The following is a 7508-nucleotide window of genomic DNA, read 5'->3' as shown; positions in this document are numbered from 1 at the left end:
CTTTTCTGTTTTAACTTTGGGAGAGGAGAGGGGCCGGCTGGTGGCGCATCGGGTTGATGTATGGAGGTTAAAGCCCCGAATATTGAGAACAGCCCTTAACCCAAAACCAACTGTTCCTTGTTCCGCGTAAATATTTCCACCTGTGCCCACCCTGTGCTAACTATAAAAAGGTGGGATGGGAAATGCTCGCAGACCCTCCCCTTGCATAGAGGGGTGTGGGCGGCCCGAGCTTAAGCTTGCTAATAAAAGCTCTTGCTGTGGCATGTGAGTCTGGTCTTCTTTGCGTGAGATCAGGACTCGAACCTCTGGAACCTCTGGGCGTAACAGATGGCACTCGTTACAATGTGCAAGGACCCGGGTTAGAGCCCCCAGTCTACACCTGCAGAGGGAAAGCTTTGCAAGTGGTGAAGCAGGACTGCAGGTGTCTATCTTTCTATCTCCCCTTCCCCCTCAATTTCTCTCTGTCACTGTCCAATAATAAGCAAATTAAAGAGGTCCAGGAGGTGGCACAGTGGATAAAGCATTGAACCCTCAAGTGTGAGGTCCTGAGTTCAATCCCGGGGAGCACATGTACTAAAGTGATGTCTGGTTCTTTCTCTCTCTCCTCCTACCTTCTCATTAATAAATAAAATCTGGGAAAAAAAAAAAAGGGAGTCGGGTGGTAGTGCAACAGGTTAAGCACAGGTGGCTCAAAGCCAAAGGACTGGCGCAAAGCACAAGGACCAGCGTAAGGATCCTGGTTCGAGCCCCCGGCTCCCCACATGCAGGGAAGTCGCTTCACAGGCGGTGAAGCAGGTCTGCAGGTGTCTGTCTTTCTCTCCCCATCTCTGTCTTCCCCTCCTCTCTCCATTTCTCTCTGTCCTATCCAACAACAATAATAACCACAAACAATGATAGAACAGGAGCAACAAAAGGGGAAGAAATGATCACCAGGAGCAGTGGATTCGTGGTGCAAACACCGAGCCCCGGCAATATCCCTGGGGGCAAAAAATAAAATAAAATATAAACAAATTAAAATCTAATTTAAAAAAACAGTGGAGGGCAGAGGACAGCGTGTAGGCATGTAGACAGTGCTGTGTGAGTGTGTAGGCAGTGCTGTGTGTGTAGACAGTGCTGTGTGAGTGTGTAGGCAGTGCTGTGTGAGTGTGTAGACAGTGCTGTGTGAGTGTGTAGGCAGTGCTGTGTGAGTGTGTAGACAGTGCTGTGTGTGTGTGTAGGCAGTGCTGTGTGTGTAGACAGTGCTGTGTGAGTGTGTAGGCAGTGCTGTGTGAGTGTGTAGACAGTGCTGTGTGAGTGTGTAGGCAGTGCTGTGTGAGTGTGTAGGCAGTGCTGTGTGAGTGTGTAGACAGTGCTGTGTGAGTGTGTAGGCAGTGCTGTGTGTGTAGGCAGTGCTGTGTGTGTGTGTAGGCAGTGCTGTGTGTGTAGACAGTGCTGTGTGAGTGTGTAGGCAGTGCTTTGTGTGTAGACAGTGCTTTGTGTGTGTAGGCAGTGCTGTGTGTGTGTAGGCAGTGCTGTGTGTGTGTAGGCAGTGCTGTGTGTGTGCAGGCAGTGCTGTGTGAGTGTGTAGGCAGTGCTGTGTGAGTGTGTAGGCAGTGCTGTGTGAGTGTGTAGACAGTGCTTTGTGTGTAGACAGTGCTTTGTGTGTAGACAGTGCTTTGTGTGTGTAGGCAGTGCTGTGTGAGTGTGTAGACAGTGCTGTGTGAGTGTGTAGACAGTGCTGTGTGTGTGTGTAGGCAGTGCTGTGTGTGTGCAGGCAGTGCTGTGTGAGTGTGTAGGCAGTGCTGTGTGAGTGTGTAGACAGTGCTGTGTGAGTGTGTAGGCAGTGCTGTGTGAGTGTGTAGACAGTGCTGTGTGAGTGTGTAGGCAGTGCTGTGTGAGTGTGTAGACAGTGCTGTGTGTGTAGGCAGTGCTGTGTGAGTGTGTAGACAGTGCTGTGTGAGTGTGTAGGCAGTGCTGTGTGAGTGTGTAGGCAGTGCTGTGTGAGTGTGTAGGCAGTGCTGTGTGAGTGTGTAGACAGTGCTGTGTGAGTGTGTAGGCAGTGCTGTGTGTGTAGGCAGTGCTGTGTGTGTGTGTAGGCAGTGCTGTGTGTGTGTGTAGACAGTGCTGTGTGAGTGTGTAGGCAGTGCTTTGTGTGTAGACAGTGCTGTGTGTGTGTAGGCAGTGCTGTGTGTGTGCAGGCAGTGCTGTGTGTGTGCAGGCAGTGCTGTGTGAGTGTGTAGGCAGTGCTGTGTGAGTGTGTAGGCAGTGCTGTGTGAGTGTGTAGACAGTGCTGTGTGAGTGTGTAGGCAGTGCTGTGTGAGTGTGTAGGCAGTGCTGTGTGAGTGTGTAGGCAGTGCTGTGTGAGTGTGTAGGCAGTGCTGTGTGAGTGTGTAGACAGTGCTGTGTGAGTGTGTAGGCAGTGCTGTGTGAGTGTGTAGACAGTGCTGTGTGAGTGTGTAGACAGTGCTGTGTGAGTGTGTAGGCAGTGCTGTGTGAGTGTGTAGGCAGTGCTGTGTGAGTGTGTAGACAGTGCTTTGTGTGTAGACAGTGCTTTGTGTGTGTAGGCAGTGCTGTGTGTGTGTAGGCAGTGCTGTGTGTGTAGGCAGTGCTGTGTGTGTGCAGGCAGTGCTGTGTGAGTGTGTAGGCAGTGCTGTGTGTGTAGGCAGTGCTGTGTGTGTGTAGGCAGTGCTGTGTGTGTGTAGGCAGTGCTGTGTGTGTGTGTAGGCAGTGCTGTGTGTGTGTGTAGGCAGTGCTGTGTGTGTAGACAGTGCTGTGTGAGTGTGTAGGCAGTGCTGTGTGTGTAGGCAGTGCTGTGTGAGTGTGTAGGCAGTGCTGTCTAGGCAGTGCTGTGTGTGTGTGTAGACAGTGCTGTGTGTGTGTAGACAGTGCTGTGTTTGTGTAGGCAGTGCTGTGTGAGTGTGTAGGCAGTGCTGTGTGTGTGTGTGTAGGCAGTGCTGTGTGAGTGTGTAGGCAGTGCTGTGTGAGTGTGTAGACAGTGCTGTGTGTGTGTGTAGACAGTGCTGTGTGTGTGTGTAGACAGTGCTGTGTGTGTAGGCAGTGCTGTGTGAGTGTGTAGGCAGTGCTGTGTGTGTGTAGGCAGTGCTGTGTGTGTGTGTAGGCAGTGCTGTGTGTGTAGGCAGTGCTGTGTGAGTGTTAGACAGTGCTGTGTGTGTAGGCAGTGCTGTGTGAGTGTTAGACAGTGCTGTGTGTATAGGCAGTGCTGTGTGTGTAGGCAGTGCTGTGTGAGTGTGTAGGCAGTGCTGAGTGTAGACAGTGCTGTGTGTGTAGGCAGTGCTGTGTGTGTACAGTGCTGTGTGTGTGTGCAGGCAGTGCTGTGTGTGTGTGTAGGCAGTGCTGTGTGTGTGTGTAGGCAGTGCTGTGTGTGTGTGTAGGCAGTGCTGTGTGTGTAGGCAGTGCTGTGTGTGTGTAGGCAGTGCTGTGTGTGTGTAGGCAGTGCTGTGTGTGTGTAGGCAGTGCTGTGTGTGTGTAGGCAGTGCTGTGTGTGTGTGTAGGCAGTGCTGTGTGTGTGTGTAGGCAGTGCTGTGTGAGTGTTAGACAGTGCTGTGTGTGTAGGCAGTGCTGTGTGAGTGTTAGACAGTGCTGTGTGTGTAGGCAGTGCTGTGTGAGTGTGTAGGCAGTGCTGTGTGTGTAGGCAGTGCTGTGTGAGTGTGTAGGCAGTGCTGAGTGTAGACAGTGCTGTGTGTGTAGGCAGTGCTGTGTGAGTGTGTACAGTGCTGTGTGTGTGTAGACAGTGCTGTGTGTGTGTGCAGGCAGTGCTGTGTGTGTGTGTAGGCAGTGCTGTGTGTGTAGGCAGTGCTGTGTGTGTGTAGGCAGTGCTGTGTGTGTGTGTATACAATGCTGTGTGTGTGTGTATACAATGCTGTGTGTGTAGGCAGTGCTGTGTGTGTAGACAATGCTGTGTGTGTGTAGGCCATGCTGTGTGTGTGTATACAATGCTGTGTGTGTGTGTGTATGGAGGGCAGTGCTGTGTAGTGATTCTGATTGTTTAGGGGCATTGTTCAGTCCGGAAACTGCCATGACCCGTGTGTCTATGGAGGGCAGTGCTGTGTAGTGATTCTGATTGTTTAGGGGCATTGTTCAGTCCGGAAACTGCCATGACCCGTGTGTCTATGGAGGGCAGTGCTGTGTAGTGATTGTGATTGTGTAGGGGCATTGCTCTGTCCGGAACCCGGCATGACCCGTGTGTCTATGGAGGGCAGTGCTATGGAGTGTGTATGAGTGTAAGTGTCTGTGTAGGGGCATTGCTTCGTCCGTAACCTGGCATGACCCCATCGTGAGGATGACCCCAGAGGGGCACTTCTCCAAGCTGGGCTGTAAAGCGAGGGTCCTGGACGCTTGTACTGTGCCATGGGGGAAACGGATGGAGGCTGCACCGGGCGGCGGCTCTGCAGAAAGACCCCCTGCCCAAGGCTCCAAAGGCGCCGGCTTCAATCCCTCACAGCCGTCAGCCAGAGCTGCGCAGGGCCTGACCGAAGTATCGGCCGGTGAGCGGCAGGAGAGAGAGGGCAGCCCTGCCTGGTCGGCCGGAGGCCTCCCCCGGGACCCAGGGCACAGGGATGTGTGCTCTGCACGTGGTCCACCGCCTGGCGCCCTGCCTCTTTCTTCTGTGGCTGCAGGGGTGTCACCCCTCATGCGAGGCTTTTCAGACAGAGGGAGGCGCCACGGTGCTCCATGTGGGCTCCCACTTCCCTCCCTTCTGCCCTGCTGAGCTCTGGCTGCTGCTGGTGCTGGGGATCGAACCTGGGCCCCAGTGCCTCAGGCAGGGTATTTTTTCTTGGCCTCCAGGGTTATCGCTGAGGCTCGGTGCCTGCACCGAAAATGCATCCGCTGCTCCTGGAGACCATCGTTCCGTTTTTGTTGCCCTTGTTGTTATTGCTGTTGGACAGGACAGAGAGAAATGGAGAGAGGAGGGGAAGACAGAGAGGGGGAGAGAAAGACAGACGCCTGCAGACCTGCTTCACCGCCCGTGAAGCGACTCCCCTGCAGGTGGGGAACCGGGGGCTCGAACCCGGATCCTTATGCCGGTTGATCTGGGCCTTGTCGCTGGCACTATGAATCCATAGGTGGCAGCGGCCATTTCTATTTTACTTGAAAGGACAAAGCAGCTGAGAGGGGAGACCTCGCAGACCTGCCCCACCGCCTGTGATGTGTTCCCTCTACAGGTGGGGGCGGGGGCTCAGACCAGGGTCCTTACCCCGCTCAGCTCTGGTTGATGGTGGCACAGGATCTTGGAGCCTCAGGCAGGAGTCTCTCTGCAGACCCACTATGCTGTCTCCGGGCCAAATCCCCTCTTCACAGTGCTCCCACCTGGGTCCATGCGGGAGGCGAGTATTCGCTCTTCTGCGGGGCGGGTGTAACACACATAAACACCCGTTATCTCGGGCTGGAGCGCAGACATGACGTTCTCAACCCTCCGGAAGGCTGACAGCTCCGTGGCTTCCCAGAGCGTGGTGGGTGTCGGGAGAGGCCTCAGGGTTACCGAGGGCTGACAGCCCGTGGCTTTGCCTAGCCTAGCAGGATGGTGACATCACGCCGCCGCGGGCACCCGCGGGCACCGGAGACTGACCCTGGGTCACCCGCGTCTCTGCTTGGACCCCAGCTCTGCCAGACGGACCCATCCTGCTTTTCGCTGACAGGACCCGGGCCTTCTATGCCGGCAAAGACGGGCGTTCTCATGGGGCGCACACGCCCAGGTCCCTCAGCCAGAGGGTGCTTGCCACCAGGCCTCCCGGAGAGCGACCGCAGACCCACTTCCCCCGGCTAACGCTGAGCCTGTGAAGTTCAGTCTCCAGGTCCCAGTCCCCTTCCGAGTGGGCTCTCCTCGTCCTGCCCGAGGAAGGGTCGGGGTGGTGGAGCGTGCGGGTCAGCAAATGTCCTGCAGAGCCCCGCTCCCCAGTGCAGGGAGCTTATGGGCGGGGAAGCAGGCCTGCAGTCGCCGCCCTCCCTACACCCCCCTTCTCAATTTCTGTCCCATCTAATTACGGAGGCAGTGGACACCCCGCACGCCTGCTCCCGCACCTGTCAACCTCCCATGTTGGGGCGGGTGCCAGGAAGGCATGTTCAACCCTCCTCCCCACACCAGCTGACTTCCTGCTTAGCTTTGTGTGAGGGTAGTGCGGGGATTGAACCCGGGACCTCAGAGCCTCAGGCAGGATCCCTTCGCAGAACCGTGATGCCGTCTTACTTCCACCCATCTGTTGCTCTGCAGGCTGGGTGGCCCCCAGCGAGTCAAACCAGTCCCCACCCACAGCCTGCGTGCTGTGGCCTGGCGGGTGGCAGGCTGCCTTCCCTCCCCGCTGCGGTGGCTCTGCCACGCTGAGCTCCCGGGACAGCCTGCTGGCCCCGCCGTGTCTGGAGAGCAAACCTTGGCTTGGCTCTGGGGTGGGCAGGCTGTTCTGGGCACTGGTCCCGTGGCCCCAGGTCACTTGGTGGTCTGCGGGGGCCAGCCAGCAGCTGTGGGGGCCCGGGTCTCAGAAGTGGCTGCCCAGGTCACAGGTGGATGGGCGATCCCTGGCCGGGCCAGTGGGGTCTCCTCTGAAGGGTTGGCCGTGCTCCTGGCTGGGCAAGCCTGGCGCTTTCCCGCTCTTCCTGGCACCTGGGAGCCGGGCAGCGCCGTCTCTGCACGTGCCATGATGGCCCCCAGGCGGTGGGATGGTGCAGTGGTCTCTCCCCTCCCTCTACGGCTGGAGTGAAGGCCGACTGAGGGTGGGTGTCCTGAGGAGCCTGGCTCCTTTCCAGGGAGACAGCTCGCGGCGGGGGCCGCGGACAGCCGAGGCCACCGCCCGGCACACAGAGCAGCTGGGACCCCCCTTCGTGGCGGTGGGTGCTGGGGCTTGAACCCGGGGCCTCGGGAGCAGCAGTGCTGTGTTCTCCCAGCTCTGGCTTCCTTCCTGTGACTCGTCTGCCAGGCTTCTTTCCGTAGCCCTCAGGCACCAGCAAGGCTGCCGCAACACCCGGTGTGCGGTGTGTGAGGTGCTGAGACGGGCAGTGGCCATGATGGCCGAGGAAGCAGGTGCGGGAAGCTCAACCCTCCCGCCGTGGGTGTGAGCTGAGCGCCTTGAAGCCTCAGTGACACGGGGGTGAAACCCAGGTTCCTACACGGCGGAGAGAGCAGCCGGCGGGGGCGCTGAGCAGCCTGGGTGAAAGCAGACGCGTATATCCCACCCGCTCCAGAGCTGGCCACTTGGCGCTGGGGCTGAAATGCCACCTTGCTGAGCTGGCAGGAAGGTGCGCCCGTCTGGGGCGGGAGGAGGCTGTGATCTAGTTCCCCAGGGCCAGGACCCTTGACCACCATGACCAAGAACCAAAGGGTCCCCCGGGGGCGGCGACCACGAGTCCCCGGTTCTGTGTCCCTGTGGGGAGGCGGGGTGCTGCTCCGCGACCGTGGACTGAGCTGGATGGGGCTGGGGGGGCCAGGCAGAGGCCCCCAGCAGCCGAACGCCGCGATCTGGGGGCCACAGGGAGTGTGGGGGTTACAGGGCGACGGTTCCTCCTTCTCCCAAAGGGCC

Source organism: Erinaceus europaeus, chromosome 9 (assembly GCF_950295315.1).
Source record: "Erinaceus europaeus chromosome 9, mEriEur2.1, whole genome shotgun sequence".
Lineage (NCBI taxonomy): Eukaryota > Metazoa > Chordata > Mammalia > Eulipotyphla > Erinaceidae > Erinaceus > Erinaceus europaeus.
This window is presented reverse-complemented; position numbering follows the sequence as displayed.